The 24295-nt window shown below is 48.6% G+C and overlaps 1 long non-coding RNA gene across 2 annotated transcripts in view; it reads right to left on the bottom strand.

Annotated features, from left to right (window-relative positions):
• Positions 1 to 24147, bottom strand: part of LOC309517863 — a 33301-nt gene extending 9154 nt beyond the window's left edge. The window contains exons 1-2 of one of the 2 annotated variants that reach the window (XR_014213298.1): positions 21327 to 22348; positions 19264 to 19342 (exon numbers count right to left, since the gene is read on the bottom strand). This is a non-coding gene — a long non-coding RNA (uncharacterized lncRNA). Of the gene's footprint in view, positions 1 to 19263; positions 19343 to 21326; positions 22349 to 22945 lie in introns of those variants that run through there. The other variant, XR_014213297.1, reaches the window with a different exon arrangement.
• Positions 24148 to 24295: the final 148 nt, after the last annotated feature.

Raw genomic sequence — 24295 nt, 5'->3', positions numbered from 1 at the left:
TGCAGTGCCTCTGTGCCAAAAAAAGAAAAAGAAAACCAGGCAAAGAGGGTGAGCGAATGCCTAGACACCTTGATTGGTGTTTTGTATTCTGCAGCTGTTCTGTGCCTACGTGTGACTGCATTTGCAAACCAATCTGACTGCACCAAAAAATAGCATGGGGGTGGACGGTGGACGGAGCAATCCCTTAGCTTTCTCCAGAAAGAAGGGTAATAAATCTCTCTGCAGGGAAAACTGCAGTGCTGTGCATAGGATATATATATATATATATATATATGCAGGTTTTGGTGTCTTCGGGTGTCTTCCCGTGTAAGAGTCGGGGTGTCTGTGCGACGTTTCGACGAGGTCTCACTCGTCATCTTCAGGCTGGTGCTTTCGGCTTCTTGTTACTGGAACAAGAAGCCGAAAGCACCAGCCTGAAGATGACGAGTGAGACCTCGTCGAAACGTCGCACAGACACCCCGACTCTTACACGGGAAGACACCCGAAGACACCAAAACCTGCATTCCTATACCCGTGAAAATCTACGAAAGCATATATATATATATATATATATATATATATATATATATATATATATATATGCTGTTGGAATATAACCTTGTTGTTTTATTTAAAGAGACTGCCCTACATTCCAGGCTACCTCAGTTTCACAAACACCTACAATAATACCACACCACACCCCATACAGTTCTACCTTCCAAACAAGCGCCGGAAAACTTGTGTACAAGCATGCACAACCACCCACCACTACCTTGGCTCTCAAGAACCTCACAGAAGGGTCACAACTGCCTCCACATAAACCCCACTTTCTCCCAAACTCCCATTTAAGAGGAACAAATATTCCTGAACTCCTCAGTCTCCAAAACCTCTCCAGTACCCTATGGGAGGCTCCTTTTCTCCCCAGCTCCCAATTTCAGTGCGCTCTTTAATGCAGCACCACCACCATCGCACCTCCTCTCAGCTGCATTCAGCCAACTCACCAGTATGGAGTAATGACACCTCTCTCCTTTTTTTGCTGCCCATGGCAGCCATTTTGTGCTGGCACCCACCACAATATAAGAGTACCGGCACTTCCATTTTTTATCATAAAATGACCACCTGACCTCCCCTCCCCAGTCTAGTTTAACTCTTCCCCCCCCCATAAAATAAACACAGAGCAGTTTACAAAGTTCGCAGAACTCAGCAAACGAAGCATTTCAAATTAATTTCAGCAGATTGCCTGAAACTTACCGGTAAACGTTGGCACACACAAATATCCCTCTCCTTTTAGAACAGGGTTGGGAAGCTTCCTGGCATTGTCAGGACTCCCATCATCCATGACCTTTGGCTATGGAATATAGGAAATTGCCTTATACAGAGGCCACAGTCACACCATAAAATTTAATGCACTATGACACCGCTTTAAACGGTCATGTCTTATCCAAAGGATTCTGGGAGCTGTGGTTTGTTAAAGCTGCTGAGAGTTGCTAGAGTACCTCTACTCCTCTCAGCAAGGTACAATTCCCAGAGTGGTTTAACAATCAATCCCTCTTCAAAGCCAACTCTTGACAACTGTAGTTGCAATCATCATCTGAGGCCCTTCTTGGGACATTTTTCCATATGTGGTGGGATTGTAAAATTGTAAAGAAATATTGGGAAATGATTTGTAATGAAATGAAGAAGATGTTTAAAGCAACTTTTGTTAAAAAACTAGAAGCTTTCCTACTAGGTATTACCGAAGTGGATTTACTAAGATCACCAAAGAACTTATTTATGTATGCAACTACAGCCGCACGAATATTATTAGCACAACATTGGAAAGAAGAAGGTGTCCCAGCTAAAGAAGATTGGCAAGTTAAATTAATGGAATATGCTGAAATGGCAAAGAAACTAAGAGGAAAAGATGATTACGAATTTAAGGAAGATTGGAAGGAGTTTATTGAAGGGTTTTAATACTACTTGTAATTTAATTTTGAATGGGTAAGTAATACAATGGTTTATAACTTTACAACGGACATGCAGTATGTTGATAAACAATGGAACCAAGGAAGGGACTAGGGGGAAGTCAATTTATTTTGATTTGATATTGTTACTGGTTTTTGTTTTGGAAAATTAATAAAATGTTATTAAAAAAAATCAGAGGCCCTTCTTTGCGTGCCTTCTCCGCAAGAGGCCCGGAGGGTGGCAACATGAGAATGGGCCTTTTCACTGGTGGCTCCCCACTTGTTGACTGCTCTCCCAAGGAAGAACATCCCCTGGCACCATCAATACATATCTTTAGGCATCAGGCGAAAACGTTCCTCTTTCTCAGGCCTTTGGCTAACTGAACAATCTATGGCCTCTTAAACTGTGTGTTTTTGTTTGGTTGCTATGTTATGTCTTTTTGTGGTTTTGTATTGTAAACTGCCCTATGATACTCAGATGAAGGGCAGTATAGAAATTAAATGAATTGATAAAATGTTTTTCTACTCTACAATGACTGGGGGTGACTCTCCAGGGTTTCAAAGCAAGGGTCTCCCCAAGCCCTGCCTGCAGATCCCATTGACTGAACTTGGGATTGTCTGCATTCTTTACTACTGAACTGCAGCCATTCCCCACACTGGCTAGAACAGATGTCCGGAAATATCTGGAAGGCCCCTGTTTCCCAATTCCATCTTTAGCACAGAAGTGTATCTCCTGTTCTGAAAGTCCATAAAAAGAGATCATTTCCCCTTTGCTCCATATTGCACCGTGGGAGAATCCCCCCTAGAGAAAGTTCCACAGATCTGAGCTCTTGCAGAATCTCTCCTCCCCCAGGTTATTCCTGGCTCAATGTGCAAACAGTGGCACGGGAAGTAGATGTGTGTTGCAAACCAGTGGGAAAGTGACTGTGCAAAATTCAGTGGCTAAATGACGCAACGACGTCAGTCTGTCCCAGTTAAGTCGGTGAGATTTCAGAGTGGTTCACTTTGGCCGGATCATTACCTAATTTAATCCTATGGCCAAACCAGGCATTGATGTTTGGTACATGGCTTGGACTCTAGTGGCTAACTTTTTAAATTCATAATTGATGGCCACATTCACACCATACATTTGGAACACAATTATACCACTTTAAATAGTCATGGCTTCCTCCAAGGAATCCTGGGAACTGCATGTTTGTTTAGGGTGGTGCTACAACTCCTAGAGTTCCCTATGAATAGGGATTGACTGTTAACACTAATCATTGTTAATTGTAGCTCTGTGTAGTTAATCGGGAACACCTAACACCCTTAACAAACCACAGCTCCCAGAATTATTTGTGGGAAGCTATGGACATAGCCAGGACTTTTGGGGGTGGGGCAGGACTTTTGTGAAGACTTTTGTTGGAGGGGCAGAACCCACGTGATTGGTCAGTTAGTTATTTCTATTGTTTTACTTGATCTGGGGGGCAGCTGGCCCCCTGTCCCCCCCCCCCGTTACACCCATGGAGGAAGCCATGACCATTTAAAGCGGTATAATGCTTTAAATGTGTGGTGTGAATGTTACCTTAGATTTGATCATACAATTTAAACTTATGCTTGGCTTCCGAAATAAATCATTAAACTGAAACTGAATTTAAAACTATGAAAATATATTAACATTCTACACAGGTTCTTCAGAACCATCTGAACATTTTTTACAAAACCAACATGCAAAAAACTGTAAAACACTTTAGAAAACCTTACAATAAACACACACAAAAGCAAGGCACCCCATATTTGCAAATGATTAAAATCCACATTCAAGAATCTGATTGATAATCTTCTGATTCAAAGGAAACAGGTTCTATTTTATCATTCCAAAATGTCTTAAAGGGCTTCTATTCCTATTCTAATTTACTCACCTTTCCTCGCATTGTAAATAGCAGGTCCCATTTTTGATCAGTCCCTTCTGTGGGTCAGAGTTAATAACATCCCCCAATAAACTATTTGGGTTTTTAAAAAAAAAAAACCACCACACACACACAATCCAACAAGGCCAAGCCACTTGACAAACAATCTAGTTGGGCCCCTAGCTCCCTTCCCTTTGCAGGGGTAGCCCTACAAAGCAGTTCTAACACTTACTGTAGGCCATGGCTCATATGATTGCTCCTCCGTTCAAAACAAAGGAAAATCTTTGCATACAGTATAGGGAACTTGCATATCACTGTACAGGGCACCCAATATTCAAGCGTGAGAACCACACACAGAGAAACACAACCAGAAGCGCCACTTCTAGCAACATGGGTGACTTGTGTACACACTGTACCTCCAAAACACATGCTTTCCCACAAGAATTCTGGGTGTCAATAGTTTTGTTAAGGATAACTGGGAATTGCAGCTCTGTAAGGGGGAAACTAGGATTCTTTTGAGGTAAAAAAATAAAAAGGTGCTCTGAATGTCCCTTTGAGGTATAGTGCAGGCCAGGTGTGCATTGAATAAAGATGGGGCGGCAACAAACAAGCCCGCTTAATCGATCACAAGGCATGGGGCGTACACACCATTTGAACTGCAATGCTGTTAATTTTTTTTTGGGGGGGGTTATGTTTTCTTTTATGGGAGCGGGCTTTATATGGGGGGGGGCAGAATCAAGTTATCTGTGACAGTCGGTCAGTGAGTTAAGCATTTTCATTATTTACTTGATTTAGGGGGGGCAGCTCCCCCCCCCCGCAGGGCCAGATTTAGGTTTGATGAGGCCCTAAGCTACTGAAGGTCATAGGGCCCTTTATATGTCCAGCTGTCCTTTGTCAACAACAAATTGTCACTGTTTTTTGTGTTGAATATATGCTCTATGGCAATTTATGGACCTAATAGGTATCTAAAGCCATTCACACCTAACAAAAAGGAGCCAACACAACACAAAACACTGTTGCTGTATGGAGGTTTTATTTTATTTGTTTTTTTATCTTATATTTTGGAAATGTATATCCATGGTGTTTTTTCCTTTATTTTTTGGGGGGCCCCCAAGAGTGTGGAGGCCTAAGCTACAGCTTGTTTAGCTTACGGTTAAATCCGGCACTGTCCCCCCCCCCCTATGCCCACGGCTGGTCCCCCTCAAATATTTTGTTCTGAGGGGGAGCGAAGGGACCATGGCCCCTAGGAGTTGGAATGCCCCTATGGTGCATATACACAACCCAAGCCAACCACAAAACAACAGCTAGCCCTCTGGAAGCAGGCGACAGCGGCGGGTTTACTTCGGGGATGCGTTTGTTTGCTTTGCTTTCGTTCCACTGATATAGCCCACATTTTCCCCCAAAAGCTCCAGGCGGAGGAGCGCGCAAGCTTCCCCCTCGCCTCCCTTCTACCCTCCCCAGCAACCCTGGGGAGCAAGTCAGGCGCAGAGGCTGTGACTTGTGGCCAAGGTCACCCAGGCAGCGTCCCCGCCTGCCTGTTGCCCTCGAGTCCAGGTCAGGCCACCCTCTGGTCTCTCTCTCTCTCGGTGCTGTCCCGGCCTTCATTGCCTTCCCTCCCTCCTTCCCAGGCGAGCGCGGCGGAGCTCCTCTGGCATCCTGCCCGCCTTGTTTATGCAAGCAGCGGCCGCAGGCGGGAAAGCAGCGCGGCTTCTTCGCACGCGGCTGGGCCGGCTCCTCGCCCTTCGCTCAGCCCGCTCCTGCTGCGGTTGGAGCGCCGGGCTTGGCCGGGTCTCACGCGGGGCAGCTGCGAGCTGCAGGCGCCGCCTGCCTGGAGCCCAGCCCCGGGGAAGGAGGGCGGGCGAGGGAGGAGCGCCGTGTCTCCCTCCTTTACTCTCCTTCCCCGCCGCCTCCCTCCGCGCTCTACAATCGGGAAGCAGAACTGACTCGGGGAGGAACCGGCGGCGCCCAAGTTCCCCGGTTCCCCCCGCCACGTATGCGGCGGCGGTGATCGTGGCTTCCCCCGGGCAAAAGGAGCTCACTTTGGCAGCGACCGTCCCTCGATTCCCCAGCGATGCTTCCCAAACCACCCGCAACTTTTTTTGTGTGCTGTATTGGCACGCGCAAGAGGCTCCTTTCACACGAGTAGCGAAGCCCACTAGATGGCGGGGGGGGGGAGAGAAAGCGTTGGGGGAGCCGAGACAACCCATGTCCAGAAAAAACTTCGTATACATCAGCCTCCCAAAATACCCGGTAGAAGGTTAAATTATTTGAAGGGGCAGCCTTAGGAGCGGACCGTGTGCGAGGCGCAGTAGTTACTCGCAGTAGACGCGGACACTGCGGTTGGGGGTGGGATCTTGCTCCGGATTTTGACTACTGCATTGCAGAGGGCGGGGGGAGTTGGTAAGGATTTTGGCACTGCACTGCGAGAAGCACGTTATTGCTTTAATTTAATTTCGGAGCAGTACTTGATCATGGAAAAAAAATTAAAAAGCTTTGCTCTGGTTTGGGGTAGTATATCACAGAAACACGTCGATTACTATTTCTTGCTCTAACAGTCACTGCATTGCAGAAATTTCTGCAAGAGGTATACGTATGATTTAAATGCAAGATTTTTCTGTGCTCTGCTAGGAAGCATTGTGGAAAGCAAAGGTTCAGATTTAACTTCGTAATGTAGAGTAACTGGGTTTTGGTTTTAGATTAGGGGATTTAAAAAAAATTGCTGCAGGATGTTGCATTCTTTAAATTGAGGTAATGGTATATACTTCGTCAGCATGTTACATTTGTGGATGGGGCATCACGCTGTAAAAGCTAGTGCTGCAGTTCAGATACTATTTTGTTAGAAACATTAGCTCCTTTGGGGGCACTATATTGCAGAAAAAAATAAAACAAGTGATCGCTGTTGACTTGCGACTGAGTCACTGTGTTTTGAATTTAACTATGTTCAAAATTGTTTTAGTTTTACTAAGTGAAAGTGCAAGCCATACTTAGATCCACTGCATAAAATAAAATTCTAGCATTACAGTAAATAAATGTGGTAAAAAGTAGAAAAAGTTGTTAGTAGCCTTTCCTCCACAATGCCTGCTATTCTGTAGTTCTAAAGAAAAACATTTTAGTAATATTTTGGTTATTTTTCAATTGAATATGCCAAGCTATAACACCTACTTATGTGCTCGCAAGTCCAAGGAATATGCAGTTTGGGCCTCACATGGTCTTGCAAGTGGCGTCCAACATCCTTCACTCACAGAAAGAATTCTTACTTTAGACAGGGAATTTATTCTTGCAAGCTACTTTCCATGATAATAGCCACTCAGGGTGAAATATGGATACCACTATAAAGCCATGAACGTGAAGAGTACACTGATTTTTATTTGGTAAAGAAAACAAAGTATCACTGGATTAAGGATATGGGCTATACTTTTCTACCCTTCCAAAAGATGTACTCTGCCAGGATATCACCAGAAAGAGGAAAATAAGGTAGAAAATAACTTGTCAATTTGCAGTGCTCAATTAACCTTGCACCTTTTCCCTTGTTGTAAAATAATAATAATCTACACATTTTAAGCATTTCCCTGAACGAAGGAACCCCGTCAACGACAAACAACGTTATTTTCCAAGACAGTATTTTCTCTGTATATTATTTCCAAAAGTCTGCTTTAAATCCCACCCCACTACCCCTTCCACTGCTGAGGAACCTTGTTGTCCCAGGACTTGCTTAACCAGCGGTGAAATTAGATACTTCCTCCTGTTACTGCAATCCTGTGGTTAGTCCATGCATCCATAGAAACTTGCTGCCTTCGCCCTTCTCCCCTCCCAGACCATTTGTCTTAGTTAAGAGGGTGAGACTTGGCCCTAAGTGACCTGGTCCCAAGTCAATGACTCACTATGTGGCCTTCACCAACGTACTTCTGAATTGCAACAATCTAGTCTGTGAAATGTAAAAACCTCACAGAGTGACTACAAAATAAAGACTTACTAATAATAATGACTCCAAATTTGTTGAAAAGTTTGCTGTGGAGGTTTTTGTTTTGTTTTTGCTAGCTTATATTTCTGACTGCTTCACCCAAATAATTTCGACTAATGCTACTTTTAAATTTGCAGTACATCAGTAAAACCAGGAGAGGAAAAAGCTGAAAACTCAAATTACCCTGGACCAGTTCCAACACCTGGCATCCAAAACTAGGCCAAACAGGAAGATCTGAGGGTGCTGAGGGTTGAACTGTGGTCAGCCTCCACCAGGCAGTTTTCTGTAGATGTGCTACTGAGAACCCCTCTGTGCATTGGCAGGAGGCCTTTTGTCAGCAGTACATTTTGCCAAAGAGCCAATGGAGAGAGGGAGTGGGAAGCAAAACCCATCCACAACCTCCAAATTGGTCTGTTGACATTTCTACAGCTTCTGCTACACCTGTTACTTTACAGCACCTCTTGCCTTGTGGCAAGGGGCGGTTCAGATGGCAATAGTTTGACCCATCGTTTGTTTCATTTATGTCGTACCCTTCCTATAAGCGTCTCAGTGGAGGATCATTTTCCCCCTTGTATCTGCATAACCTTGCAGGTGGGTTATTAGACTGAGAGTGACTGACCCAAGCTTACCTGCTTAGCTTCGTTGCCGAGCTAGCATATGAACACAAGTTATCACCAGGCCTCGCCCGACGCTATTGAGTTGTGCTTGGAATATGACTGCTGGTGCTCGTGTGGAGTGTTCCCGATGACGACTCCCAATTTTTAGGTTCTTAAATTGCTGCAACAGCCTGTAACCGATCCGCTAGTTGCTGTTTCGTTTTATTTGCAATCAAAGAGGTGTTAAAATGTTTTGTCACTATATAGGAAGTCACGCAAGTGTCTGCCCAATTCATAGCTCAAAATAGTCCTGGAAAACATTTATGTACTTGAGGGGGGGGTGATCCATGAACATTTGATCTTAATATCCCTTTGGAGCCTCAAACTCTAAGAAAGCATTGCACATTCCTGCGTATGAATTCTGGACTAAGAGATGCAATACATCATTCCACCAACTGGATTCACAGCATTTCATCCATTCCTACAAAAGCAGAGTAAAGTGGGGAGTCCCCCTACACACACTAGTTTCTTCAGAAACCTAGATGCAATGCAAAATTAGATATGGAGTTCTGCCCTCCTGACTATGCTTCAGAGCCTATTTAAATCCTCTCTGTTAACTAGGTGCTACATGAAGGGCTCAAGGTGACAGCAGCAGGAAAGCAGGTTGTTCCAGATTAGGCAGTTTCCTCCCCCTACTAAGGCCATCCCAGTGCACTAGGATTGGCTTCACCTGCTAGACTTGTCATGTGCTTGAGCCCAGGCCATGTGCCACTGAAGCCACAGATATGCCACAGGTGCATTTTTCCGTGTCTGGGAACTTCTTGGCTCCCCCCTCCCCCACAATGCCATTTGTAACATCCAGCCTCATAAAGGGGTTTGGGAGAATTCAAAAGTTTGCTTTCTATTTTGTGACATTTTGGTTGGGCCTAATAAAGGTTTGCCTCATCATAGCTTTTGGAGGTTGTTGTTTTTTACTGGTCAACCAAGTCAGGTGGTCCATTGCTGGAAGGCTTATAGAATCATAGAAGTGTAGAGTTGGAAGGGTCCACAAGGGACAAATAGTCCAACCCCCTGCAATGCAGGAATCTTCTGCCCAATGTGGGGCTTGAATCCTGAGATTAAGAGTCTTGTGCTCTACTGACTGAGTTATCCCTCTAAAGACAGCTATCCCTCTTCTGCACATCCAAGTACAGCAGTCTACCTGCAAGGTGTTTGCTGGATTGAGACACAAAACACTCAGATCCGAGGGCATTCTTCCATTAAATGGATGCACTAAACTCTAGCCAGCTGCAGAAGATCTCTCCCTTATTCATTGCTGCATTCAATCTAATTAATCTAATCCACTTTCCTAATCCTACTGCTCATGTAAACCAAAAGGTTGCACACCTTTTTAGTGCTGTACAGTGGTACCTTGGGTTACAGACGCTTCAGGTTACAGACTCCGCTAACTCAGAAATACTACCTCGGGTTAAGAACTTTGCTTCAGGATGAGAACAGAAATTGCGTGGCAGCACAGCGGCGGCAGGGGGAAGCCCCATTAGCTAAAGTGGTGCTTCAGGTTAAGAACAGTTTCAGGTTAAGAACGGACCTCCGGAACTAATTAAGTTCTTAACCAGAGGTACCACTGTAATATAGTCCAAGCTACGCCCCTCATGCAAACAATCACAGAAATCAACTTGGGGGAAAGCACTTTTTGAAGCCGGTGGGCAAGGGATTCTTTACCTTTTCCCTGTCTACCACTTTTCTGCTGTAACTACTTCACAAACTTCTCTCCTACCCACATCTAGAGATGGGATTGCATTTACAGAGGCATGTGGAAATAAACTTGGGGGGGGGCAGGAATCAACGGGAGGCAACTATATTTTCCTTTTCATAATGAAAAAGGAAACCAATGGGATTTTAAGACGCTTTCACAACATCGCTGACTATGGAACTCACTACAACAATATGTACAGTGGTACCTCGGGTTACAGACACTTCGGGTTACAGTCACTTCAGGTTACAGACTCCGCTAACCCAGAAATAGTACCTTGGGTTAAGAACTTTGCTTCAGAATGACAACAAAAATCACATGACGGCGGTACGGCGGCAGCGGGAGGCCCCATTAGCTAAAGTGGTAAAGGTAAAGGTAAAGGTACCCCTGCCCGAACGGGCCAGTCTTGACAGACTCTGGGGTTTGTGCGCCCATCTCACATCTATAGGCCGGGGGCCAGCGCTGTCCGGAGACACTTCCGGGTCACGTGGCTAGCGTGACAAGCTGCATCTGGCGAGCCAGCGCAGCACACGGAACGCCGTTTACCTTCCCGCTGGTAAGCGGTCCCTATTTATCTACTTGCACCCGGGGGTGCTTTCGAACTGCTAGGTTGGCAGGCGCTGGGACCGAGCAGCGGGAGCGCACCCCGCCGCGGGGATTCGAACCGCCGACCTTTCGATCGGCAAGCCCTAGGCGCTGAGGCTTTAACCCACAGCGCCACCCGCGTCCCAGCTAAAGTGGTACCTCAGGTTAAAAACAGTTTCAGGTTAAGAACAGACTTCCAGAACGAATTAAGTTCTTAACCCGAGGTATCACTGTACTGATAGCCAATAGGTTTGTTTGGGTTTTTTTAATAGCATTTGAAAATCTACAGAATGCACACAGCATCAGCAGCTATTTTAATCATGGCAAGCACATCCCTCATTTTGCCAAGAGGGTGTCCCCAGAGTATAACCAGCTGGAAGCTAATGGCTCAACCCATTATTGCCCTTGTTTCCTGTGCTCTACATGGCAAATTGCTCTGACTCAGCAAGATTGTGTTCACATGACTAAGGGTTTTCAATGATTCAGCAAATGCCGGTTTACAACCATTCCGGTCTGGTGTGAACTGGCAAATCAGCACCCACACCTTAATTGTTTATTTGTTCAGCATTGCTTGTTTATTTAGCAATTCCTATACCACATTTTTTGCTGCCAGAGCTGTCCTTCAAGATCCGTAAGCTTGATAATGTTTACAGGATTCCTCAACGGTTTGGGGGCTTTAGAAACAGACCAGCTGTGATCTTATGGAACACGGAAAGAAAGATAAAGAATAGTTGAAGCAACTTACTATATTGAGTCAACCCATTTAAAAATGAAGCAATATGTCAAACTATGTATACGATATTTCTCCTTCTGGCCTTAGTCTGTATCTGGAGGTCTGAAATCTTGCAGCTTATATAGCTAGTCAGAGCCAGTTCAGACATGCAGAATCTGAGCTGGTTCAGCTGTCTACGTGAAACCAAGGTCAACATACAGGAAGAACCCTAACATATGTCCCGGGCTGCGTATGCAGGCACAGCCTCCCACTGACTACTTGCACAATTGTGGAAACATACAGTATTTTTCAGCTGCTGCAGTTACGGGAATCATCTGCATGAAGCACACCTACCTGCATTTATTTATAAATACACCTAGAAGCCTTAATTTCAGTGTGTGACTCCACTGAGAAAGAAAGCATTGTATTATATCCAACATAACTTATCTGTACTTGGCACTAAGATCCAATTCTGTCTGGATTCAATGCATTCTTATTTTTGGTATGAGAGTTCTCTGTTATGGTCCATTCACACATACCAGCCATTGCATGACAAACATGAATGTGTGTGTCAGGGGTTCAGAAGCAGAGACGCAGAGAAGGGTGGAAACAGAGAGCGAGGGGGAGGAAGCCGAAGGGAGAATGAGTGATGATGACGAACCGAGATCTCCAAGCCTAAGCAGTGAGTCAGAGGACTCCCAAAAGGGAGCCCCAGTGAGCAGAGCAAGGGGGGGATCCGGGGGGACACCCCAGGAGGAAGGGAACAGAGGAGATTCAGAGAGCAGCAGCTGGAAGTCGGGACCCACGCTCAAGACTGAGAGCAGCAGGGAGGAAGGCAGCCAGGCATCGGGTTCCGGAGGCCGTCAGCAGGAGGGAGGGCACGAGTCAGGGGTGGTCACGCCCTCCTCAGAGAGCGAGGCAACGGTCAAGAGGAAAGTAGAGAGTTGGGCGCGCGCGCCAAGTTCAAATGCAGCGGAAGCTGGAGCAGTAAGCAGCCCGGAGAGTGAGCCAGGTCCCAAAGCCCGCCGAAAGGAAGCGGAAGGATCAGGGGGGTCAGCGTCAGAGGAGAGTAGAAGGGAGGAGTCCCAGGGGGGCAGAAGGACCCAGAGACGTAGGGAGAGGCGAAGGAGGTGGAGCAAGGCTAGGGTATTAAGCTGGTGTGCAAGAGGCGGGGACTCAGATGGGTCTTCGCCGACCTAGGGCAGAAGGTGTAGAGCTGCACGCTGCAGTTCGGAAATGAAACCTGTAACTCAATAAAGACTCTTTTAAAGTGGACGCTGTGTGGCGTGGTCCTATGTGAGCTGGGACCTGGTAGCAGCTCTGACAGTAAGACCCATCTCCTCAAAGCTTCAGAAACCTGAAACCTCGCAGCGGGAGCAGAAGCCGCTAGGGGAGGAAGAGGGGTGTCTGTAAGCAAGCTCACAAAGGTTAGCAAGATGACGGAAGAACAGAGGATCTCCGCGCTGCAAGAGGCAGTGACCCAGTTGTCCTCAGAGGTATTGGCTTCCAAGAAACGGGAGGAGGAGACTACAGCCGCCTACAGAGACCTACACGCCAGGTTTGAAATGCTTGTTAAGCAAGGGCAACCGGGACCCAGACCGGAGGGCGTGGGATTGGCACGGAGAGCAGGAGGGCTTGTGGCTCACTTCGATGGGACTTTGCAACAGTACCCTAATTTTAGAGCAGACGTAATGTGCGCACTGCAACTGCTGGCAAAAGACTTTAGAGATGAGGAAGAGAAGGTGGGGTTCATATTGTCCCATTTGCATGGGGATGCCAAAGCCTGGCTGCGCAATTTGTGGAGGGATAAAGATCCGGCGCTTCAGAATGCAGATGCCTTTATCAAAGCGATGGATGCGTGTTTTTTGTCTACTATTGATGTGGATCTTGCCAGACCGGAGATTCATGGACTAAAACAAGGGAGGGCGAGCGTCCGGCAGTATCACGCCCGATTTTTTGCGCTGGTCAGTGCTTTAGAATGGGATCGGGATTCGCCCCCTGTCAGAGACCTCTTCTGGGAGGGTCTAAGTTCTGCGGTTAAGGATGAAATTGCAAGGGGGGAGAGGCCCCGAAGCACGCAGGAGGTGGTCCAAAGGGCGCTGACTGTGGGGGTGAGGCTGGAAGAACGTCCATGGTGCAGAGATGAAGGACGTGGAGGGCGCGAAGCAGCGAGAAGTTTCTCTTTCGTTCCGAGGGAAACAGCGCGTGCGCAATCCACACCTCCGCCAGGAGGGGGAGGGGAACCGATGGAGGTTGGAGGTGCAAGGGCTCAGTCAGCAGCCAGAGCCCTAGCACCGGCAGCAGTGAAAGCGAAGCCTCCTAGAGGGAACAGGAAGTGTTACATCTGCGAGGATCCAGGCCATTTGGCGAAGGAGTGTCCCCGGAGGCTCCACAAGCACACTGCAGCCTCAGCAATGGTGACTGCAGCAACGCAGCAAGGAGAACCACAGCAGGGAAACGACGATGTCTGGCTGGAGACGGAGGCACTGGGGCCCAGCCAGACGCATCTGTGAAGCAGTCCCCAGCGATATTGCAACCCACGGATCCCCTCCCACCCAAACCAGTAGTGCAGCTCACAGCATCTCTCCAGCTACCCGACGGCGTCACTATCGAAGTGCCGCTTTCTGTGGATTCTGGAAGCAACGCAGACTTTATAGCGCAGAGCTTTGTGGAGCAGCACGCTATACAGCTATTGCCTGCCACTCTGCCCCTGCAAGTCGTCACAGTGGATGGCAGAGAGTTGCTAGGGGGGCAGGTGGTGAAGCAGACGCCACCGATGGTGATGCGCCTTGGCAACCACAGGGAAGTCATCAGTTTTAATGTCACCCAACTGTCGGACACGCCCATTGTGTTGGGCATGAGTTGGCTGGACAGGCACAGTCCGACACTGGCTTGGTACCAGAGACAACTGATCTTCGGCTCCTCTTATTGCGCAGAACACTGCATCCTGCCCCGACGGGAGGGAGAGGAGGAGGAATCACAACTGCAGTTGGGAACGTTGCAAGCGGTCCCCCACAAATACGCGAGCTTTTTGGAGGTCTTCTGCGAGAAGGAGGCGGACAAGCTACCCCCTCACCGGCCATATGACTGCAAGATTGACCTCCTACCGGGGGCGACGCTGCCGAAGGGGCGGCTATACTCCATGTCTGAAGATGAAATGCAGGAACTCAAACAGTTCATCGAGCATAATCTGGAGCGTGGCTTCATCAGAGAGTCCAAGGCAGTGGGGGGCAGTCCCGTTTTCTTCGTGAAAAAGAAAGACACGCCCCAAAAAAGACTCGTTGTGGACTACCGCCTTTTGAACCAGATGACCAAACCGTCTGATTACCCCATGCCCAGGATTGACGACCTCCTCGCGACGGTGCGCAAGGGACGCGTGTTCACCAAGTTGGACCTGCGAGGGGCGTACAATCTCATCCGCATGCGGGAGGGCGATGAGTGGAAGACGGCCATGTTCACACCGCTGGGCACCTACGAATACAGAGTTATGCCCTTTGGATTACAAAATGGCTCTCACTGTTTTCAAGCTTTTATGCATCACGTGTTGGAGGGACTCCTCTACAAGACATGCGTCTGCTTCCTGGATGACATCCTGATTTTCTCTGACTCGCAGCAAGCTCACGACCGAGACGTGAGGGAGGTGCTCAGCAGGTTGCAACAACATAGACTGTACGCCAAGCTGGAGAAGTGCCAGTTCGACACGACGGAGGTGGATTTCCTGGGATACAAGTTGTCGGACAAGGGGATAGCCATGGACAGCACCAAGGTTCGTGCGGTATTGGATTGGAAGAGCCCGCGCAACCGGAAGGAGGTCCAGCGGTTTGTCGGCTTCGCCAACTTCTATCGCAAGTTTATCAAGGGGTTCGCGATGCAGACGGCAGCAATTACGGACACGCTCAGCTCCAAAAAAAAGAAATTCATCTGGACGGAGCAGGCGGAACAGTCCTTTCAAGCGCTCAAGCATCTCTTCGCATCGGAGAAGCAACTGCTGCATATCGACCCCAGTAAACCGTTGAGGGTAGAGACAGACGCGTCAGACAGAGCCGTGGGAGCTGTCCTGCTGCAGCGAGACCCGCAGGGGGTGTGGCGGCCGGGAGCGTTCTACTCCAGAAAGCTCAGCAAGTCGGAGCAGAACTACACCATCTGGGACAGGGAGTTGCTGGCCATTCATGCAGCTTTCAAGGCGTGGAGGCACTTCCTAATCGGCGCCAAGCACACGGTGCAGGTCTGCACGGACCACAAGAATCTGGAGCACTGGCGCACGGCTCAGTTCCTGAACCAGAGGCAGATACGTTGGGCGGAGTTCTTTGCTGACTTCAATTTCCGAATAGAGTACGTCCCAGGCGACACCAACATCATGGCGGATGCACTGTCCCGAAAACCGCAATACCTAGAAGAGGTGACGCCAGCGGCGGCCATGCACATCTTCGCACCGACGGCGTGGGCGTGTGCCTCAGCTACAGTAGACCTGGATGCGGTGCGACGTGCATTGCGGGACGACTCATTCGCGCAAGACAAGATGGCGGAACTGCTCAGGGGCACGGCTACCACGGACGAGTTCCAGGTGCGGGACGGCTTGCTCCTACGCAAAGGGGCTGTCTATGTACCAGGAGACGACCTTCGCGCCAAGGTACTGCAACAGTTGCACGACGCACCCACGGCCGGTCACTTTGGCACAGAGAAAACGATGGAATTAGTCGCGAGAGACTTCTGGTGGCCCAGGCTGAGAGGAGAGGTCGCGGACTACGTCGCGAGGTGCGACACCTGCCAGAGGGCCAAGCCGGTACACAGACCACCGGCGGGACTGTTAGAACCGCTGCAAACACCGTTTGAACCGTGGGAGAGGGTGGCCCTGGACTTTGTGACGGATTTACCCAGCTCGAGAGGCAAGACAGCTGTGCTAGTGGTGGTGGACTTGTTCACCAAGATGGCACATTTCATTCCGTGTGCGAAGGTGGCCACGGCGGAACAAACCGCCAAACTGTTCATAGATCACGTGTTCAAAGTGCATGGCCTGCCACGGTCTATCCTGTCCGACCGCGGACGCCAGTTCATCTCGTCTTTCTGGCAGAAGCTGATGGGTTTTCTAAATGTCAAGGTCAATCTGGCATCAGCAAGACACCCGCAGACCAACGGGCAAGCAGAGAGGGTCAATGCCATCATGCAGCAGTACCTGAGATGCTATGCCAATCAACAGCCTGCGACGTGGGTGGATTACCTGCCGCTAGCCGAGTTCGCTTACAACAACACGAAGCACGTGTCCACAGGAGTGACGCCGTTCTTTGCCAACAATGGGAGGAATCCCAGAACCTTCCCGGGACTGGAGAGAGTGGGGGAAGGAGAACCACAGACGGCGGACGCGTTCGCGTCAGAGCTGCAGGCGGTCCACGATCAACTCAGACGGCAGCTGGAGCTAGCTAAGCACGCCTACAAGGTGCAAGCTGACAAGCACAGGCGGGTTGGCGAAGTGATCCAAGTGGGAGACTGGGTCTGGTTGGCAGCCCACGCAGTGCCGACCAGGTCACTTGCCAAGAAGAAGTTGGGGCACAAGCAGATCGGTCCGTACCAAGTCGAAGCGCAGATCAACCCGGTAGCCTTCCGACTGGCGCTGCCGGAGGGTTCCAGAATGCATCCGGTGTTCCACAGGTCGGTGCTCACTCCCTACAAGGCACCTCACAGGTTCCAGGAGCCAGGGACGGCGCCAAGTCCGCTCCGGGAACGGACGGAGACGCGGGAGGTGAAGCACCAGGACCACATCAACGAGGTCACGGAGATTTTGGACTCCAGATGGGGGGAAGAGGGAGTCGAATACCTCTTAGCCAGAGAGGGCACCCGGGCCAGCGCCAATAGCTGGGTACCAGACTACGCTTTGGAGGAACCCCTGCTCAAGGACGAGTTTCATGCCCTCTTCCCACACAAACCCATGCCAGCGAGCTTCTTCGACGACTGGTTGTTCACACCCACACTTTCTTCCAGCACGTTCCATGGATTCGACTCAGAAGGGGAACCCGCACGGAGCACCCGTTCCCCAGAAGGTTCACCGGCAGGTTCGGCATCAGGCAACTCGTATTGGTGGGACGATCGACCAGAGGAGCAATGGCGCAGGAAGTGGCTGGAGATGCCAGGTCGAGCGACCGACGCAGAGACTGACATGGACGTGTTCGGGGAGGACCTCGGGTTCGAGCACGGCGGTACAGAGATGGAAGAGCAACAAGTCAACGTCGACGACCGCGAGGGGGAAGACTCGGAGGTCTTCAGTTGGCGGCCACCCACGGGGAGCGACCTGTATCCAGCATTCCCTCCCATGATGATGGAGCACCCAGCACCCACACCTGACAGCGGGGAGGGGGGAAGGGGGGGCTTCGAGGGGGGGATGGATGTCAGGGGTTCAGAAGCAGAGACGCAGAGAAGGGTGGAAACAGAGAGCGAGGGGGAGGAAGCCGAAGGGAGAATGAGTGATGATGACGAACCGAGATCTCCAAGCCTAAGCAGTGAGTCAGAGGACTCCCAAAAGGGAGCCCCAGTGAGCAGAGCAAGGGGGGGATCCGGGGGGACACCCCAGGAGGAAGGGAACAGAGGAGATTCAGAGAGCAGCAGCTGGAAGTCGGGACCCACGCTCAAGACTGAGAGCAGCAGGGAGGAAGGCAGCCAGGCATCGGGTTCCGGAGGCCGTCAGCAGGAGGGAGGGCACGAGTCAGGGGTGGTCACGCCCTCCTCAGAGAGCGAGGCAACGGTCAAGAGGAAAGTAGAGAGTTGGGCGCGCGCGCCAAGTTCAAATGCAGCGGAAGCTGGAGCAGTAAGCAGCCCGGAGAGTGAGCCAGGTCCCAAAGCCCGCCGAAAGGAAGCGGAAGGATCAGGGGGGTCAGCGTCAGAGGAGAGTAGAAGGGAGGAGTCCCAGGGGGGCAGAAGGACCCAGAGACGTAGGGAGAGGCGAAGGAGGTGGAGCAAGGCTAGGGTATTAAGCTGGTGTGCAAGAGGCGGGGACTCAGATGGGTCTTCGCCGACCTAGGGCAGAAGGTGTAGAGCTGCACGCTGCAGTTCGGAAATGAAACCTGTAACTCAATAAAGACTCTTTTAAAGTGGACGCTGTGTGGCGTGGTCCTATGTGAGCTGGGACCTGGTAGCAGCTCTGACAGTGTGTATCTTTCAGGCACCAAAGTCACTCACTGAGGAGATATTGGCATAGCCATAGAATAATAGCCTCTGACCAGCAGACTATTTTGAACATCTGAATCAGCCCAAAGTAGTTGTTTAACATGGATGATTTTGTATACTCAAAAAAGGTGATTGGATTATGCATTATTTCCGCTGGCCCAGTTTCCAAAACTAGAACAACCATGCTGTTGGTCCTATAGGTAAAGGTAAATGTACCCCTGCCCGTACGGGCCAGTCGTGTCCGACTCTAGGGTTGCGTGCTCATCTCGCTCTAGAGGCCGTGAGCCGGCACCGTCCGAAGACACTTCCGGGTCACGTGGCCAGCGTGACGAAGCTGCTCTGGCAAGCCAGCATCAGCGCAGCGCTCGAAAACGCCGTTTACCTTCCTGCTATAAAGCGGTCCCTATTTATCTACTTGCACTTAAGAGTGCTTTCGAACTGCTAGGTGGGCAGGAGCTGGGACCGAACGACGGGAGCTCACCCCGCCGCGGGGATTCGAACCGCCGACCATACGATCGGCAAGTCCTAGGCACTGAGGTTTTACCCACAGTGCCACCCGCGTCCCCGTTGGTCCTATAGCTTTATTAATACTTTTGTCAATAGAATTGCAGGTCTTTATTTTCCAGGGGCATCCCTGATTTAGAGAAGCTGTCCCGGTTTCTGATTTGATCCCAGAATGTCTCACTTTACCTTAGGGTGTTGTTATTTTCACTGGAGAAATGTTGGAGGGTATGGAGCTATCCGACCCCCGAGCCGTCTGAGGGCAAACCTGTATAGGGAAGTTTTTAAATGTTTAATGTTTTATTATGTTTTTATATATGTTGGAAGCTACCCAGAGCAACTGGGGCAACCCAGTAAGATATGTGAGGTATAAATAGTAAAATTATCATTATGGAATGAGACATCCTATTTTCGTCAGATAAATGTTGGAAGGTATGGAATTGTAAGAAGTCCCACATAAAAAGGAACCTTTTGCCTCTTTGTTCCACTGAAGCTACAGTTGGCAAACTCTTTAATCCTGAGTATTTGGATTTGTGCTGGTATAACCCCGTTTGATTCACTCAGGCTGGCTCCCCCCACCAAAAATATTCATACCAGCATATGTATTTACATTACTGAGCTTCTGCAGCATCCCAGCCCAGCAATTTAAGGCAGGTAGCATATTGGTAGAAATACTAGACGCCACAAAGGAGGGGGGGGGAATAAAAATGCACACACACAAATGCCACAAGGCCTTTAACAATCCTCCATGACCACAGCAAATAGTTTAACAAGGGGGGAGAGACTTTTGCCTATGCCCCTAATCCAATTCTGAAACATACACAAAAAAACCCTGTCAGTCTCTCCTTCCAGATTCTTGTCAGCTCTCCAAACTAAGCAAATAACAATTTCCTGTTCTACCTCACCCACATACTCCTGAGTAGGCCTCAACTCATGCCAAGAGAGAAGGATGTTTCAGGTCACAAAACATATCCACAACCATCCCCTTAAAGTGCATTTAATATCACTTCAACAGTTGTGGCTTCCCTTCTCACAGAGGTACAATTCCCAGCACCCTAAACAAATACTGTTGTTGTAAGCAGTGTCCAGGCAGAAATCGGCAAATAAAAATAAATTTAAAAATGTCAAGGGAAATCCAGACATATGGCAAGCCATGTTGGCAGTGTCGTTCTTGCCAATTTTCCTAAAAAATAGTTCAAAATAGCTAAAAAAACCCTTGGTTTTTTGCAGTTTTTTCGAGGGGGGGGGAAGCTCAACAACTTCTTTATCACTTTTTGAAATATGGCACCCCTAGGAAATAGGTCATTGGCTGAGGCAGCATCAAGTTTGGGCTTCAGCCTAGACCTGTGGGAATTCTCCATGGGAAGGGGTTTCCCTAAGTGCCTGAGAAGTTTAAGTAACAATCACTTGGTCAATTTGTGCCTGTCATGTTGCCAGAATGTTCTTGCAATTATATAGTTATGACACCATAATCAATGCTAATAGTGTGTCACCTTGTGTCTTGATATGTATAAACGTGCTAATAGTTGTGCAGAGCTTAGTAAGTGTGAGATCTCTGGTCTTAATTTATAGGTTCTGTTGTAAACAAAATCTGCCCTTCTTCCCTTATGGGGTATCCAAGATCCCGTATAGAGTCCTTAACTAGGTTCCCTATCGTAGGAGAAAATAACAGAGGACAACCAGAGAATATTGAGAAGCAAAGCAGCTAGTAAGCCTGATCTTTATTAAAGCTGTTGCAACAGGGGGCTCCCCTCACACGCAGGAGGACAGAGGAGGACCCAGAACAAAGGTGTGCCCACCCTTATACAGTGGTACCTCGGGTTACATACGCTTCAGGTTACATACGCTTCAGGTTACAGACTCCGCAAACCTTGGGTGAAGAACTTTTACCTCAGGATGAGAACAGAAATCATGCCCTGGCGGCGCAGTGGTAGCGGGAGGCCCCATTAGCTAAAGTGGTGCTTCAGGTTAAGAACGGACCTCTGGAACGAACTAAGTACTTAACCCAAGGTACCACTGTATCTTGTAGAGGCAACTCCCCATTTACATGCATGCAAGCACGCATCACTGCGAACCTAGAAGTGGAACAAAAAGAGGCAAAAACAGCGCTAAAAGAGCCCAGGAATGGCAAAAATGGGGAATCGCTTATATTTTTATGCTGTGACATCTTCAAATGTAATAACTAAATAAATACATACAAGCAATATTCGAACTGAACTATATAAATCTCACGAGGATGTGAATTGTGTTACCTTCCGCAAGTCACACTTTTCCTGGCAGGTGGCATTTGAAACACCCCTTAGGATATGGATATCTAGTTTAACTGGTTTGTGTCTAAAGGAATCCAGAGCATGAAGAAATCAGAAAGCCGCCAGCTTCCTGAGCCGTGGATGTCATGTCACAGCCTTAGCTGTATCCACAGCAGGCGGAGCTTAGCATGCTAACCACAATCAGTGACTTGTTCTCCAGCCGCTGGCTTCTCTTACTCAGCAACTGCCCCAGACTGTCCCACCGAGGTGAGCAACATCTCTCCAGGAAGAGCCGTCCACACTACGTGACCTAAATATGAGTCGCAGCAGCCCAGCCTACTACAGACGGCACATGGGAAATAATGCAACTATTGGAAAAGACATGTGCAACTTCACGATCGCAGGCCAGAGGTTACAAAAAGCCGTACTGTCTCCCTCAGAGTGACCAAAAAAAAAGAGAAAAAGGTTAAGGGCAGGGAATAGAAATAATAGATATAAAAGCCTTTGCTGAAATATCACACTTGATCTAAATTTCAAGCTTTTTAAAATTTGTTGTGGACAAATTTAACAATAATTGGAATTCATTTTTATAAATGCCCTGTTAGGTCAAGGTCTGGTTAACTACAATAATAATTCCACCCCCCTTTTTGTAACGTACAGTGGTACCTCAGGTTACATACGCTTCAGGTTACAGACTCTACTATCCCAGAAATATTACCTCAGGTTAAGAACTTTGCTTCGGGATGAGAACAGAAATCGTGCTCCGCTGGCAGCAGGAGGCCCCATTAGCTAAAGTGGTACCTCAGGTTAAGAACAGTTTCAGGTTAAGAACGGACCTCCGGAACGAATTAAGTACTTAACCTGAGGTACCACTGTACACAGTATCTTGTTTTCTGTCTTGTTTTCTACATGTACTATTTATAGTTTTTTCTTATTTGTGTGTGTGTCTTATCTTACTCTGTGCACTTGTAATTTTGTACTTTTCATTTTTCAATAAAGAATATAAATCAAGAAAGCATCTGATTTCTCTTAAATCCTAGCACATCCAGACAGTGTCATTTATTTTCTATTATTATTATTTTAGATTTATTCTTTTTATTCTTCGTTCTTCACCATGAGGTCCCAGGGCAGGCTAACAACAATTTTTGAAGTACGAGGTCCAGATGTTGTTGTGCAACTCCCCTCACCTTTGACTATGCTGGCTGGGGCTGATGAGACGTGAAGTCTGACAACATCTGGAGGGCCACAGGTTTCCCATCCCTGCTGTGAACAAACCACCCCCTCATACTGAATGGATCTTGCCTTCAGGCAAGGGAAGACAGTCGCTTCAAGCAGTCAATAAGTGAGAGAAAACAGTTCTCCTGCACAAGCTCATGCCCAGTAACAGCAGTGCCAGCTTGGCGGGCCCTTCATCAGGGAAGGAGGCGTGAGTGAAGATCTACACCATGAACAAGGGGAGTAGGAGACCATCCGCACCTCCTATTTGCTAAGAGGCTGCTGTAGAAGTGGCATTGTGGGCGGTAGGAAGTTGCCATCAGCATGGTGCTGATAACACCAAGGTTGTGGGTTCAATCCCCATAAGGGACAGGTGCATATTCCTGCATTGTAAGGAGTTGTACTACCTGTAGATGATCCTCTGGGTCCCATCCATCTCTATGATTCTGTGATTCAAGATCTGGCCTCCAAGGAGTCTGTGGCGGCGGCAGCAGCGGGCGATGGATTCCTTGGAGGTTGAATCTGCTGCCCCTATGGATCCTGCCGCCTGAGGCAGTTGCCTCACCTTGCCTCATGGGTGGAAAGGGGGAGATACCCTTGAGCCCTGTGGGTGCCACCACATCTAGGAATGTCTAATCATGGTGGCATGCAAAATGAGATTCTTCCGGCTGTAGTCTCAGCCAAACTCAATTGAATTAAAAGCAGCAACAGGTAGCATGGGAACTGAAGAGGAAACAGCTGGACGAATCCCAAGTACGTGTGATGCAGCCTGTCTGCCTTGATATTAATACCCATGAAAAGCTGCCTTTTTTGTTTGCTTTAAGAAAAGGCTAGTTTATCTGGTACAACTCCTAATCACTTGGGACTCACAACCCATCACCTTATTTACTATTCTTTATGTACCAGAACTGCCAGTACAAAATAGCGGTTAAAGCACCTTATTAACCCTAGCTAAGAGCGTTACTAAACATTTATCATAGATTCTATATAATGGCTGGTTTGTTTGTTTTTTTAAAAAACCTGCCAGCTTGAAAACTTAGATAGGTTCTCTATATTGCAGAGAATAATGAGTTCCAAGGGGGGGGGCGCGATGACGGGGAGGGGGAGAGAGAGAAAGGTTGGAAGGAATTGAGGGATCATTATTGGCTCCCCTTGGAGGGAATCCACTCTTATTTTGAAAAGCACTGAATCTTTCTTTTCCCCACCCCCGCCTCTTTCCCGTTCCTGCACGATCCTTTGCCAAGCTCTAAATTGGCAGCCAGCTGTGGCTCAAAAGGAACTAGGTTCTTTCCAAACATCACGTTAAAGCATCACGTTTTTCAGGGATATCCCCCCCCTTCCTCTGTGTGTGTTTTAAGCCTCAACCTCTTTTGATCTCTCAGGGAAAGCTGAGAGAGAGAGAGAGAGAGAGAGAGAGAGAGAGAGAGAGAGAGAGAGAGAGAGAGAGAGAGAGAGAGAGAGAGAGGTCACTCCTTAGGAATGCAGCAGACACAGCGAGATACCCGCACGCACGCGCATAAAGCGGGGGGAGGCACGACTCTGTCCATGCGAACTACAGCTCCCGGCAACCCTTGCGCTCTAGCGAAGAAGCCGAGCGCAATGTGCCTGCTGTGGCGGCTGCTGCAGCAGCAGAAAGTGTGTCACTGGGGCACGAGGCTCTCCCTAGGAGTCACATGGTGGATGCTCCAGTGCCGCGTGCTGGCATCTGCGCAGCCGCAGGCAGAGAGGGAGACCAGGGAGTGAGTGAACCCTGGCAG

This window comes from Podarcis vaucheri (assembly GCF_965113315.1).
Source record: "Podarcis vaucheri genome assembly, chromosome: 13".
Lineage (NCBI taxonomy): Eukaryota > Metazoa > Chordata > Lepidosauria > Squamata > Lacertidae > Podarcis > Podarcis vaucheri.
This window is presented reverse-complemented; position numbering and strand designations above follow the sequence as displayed.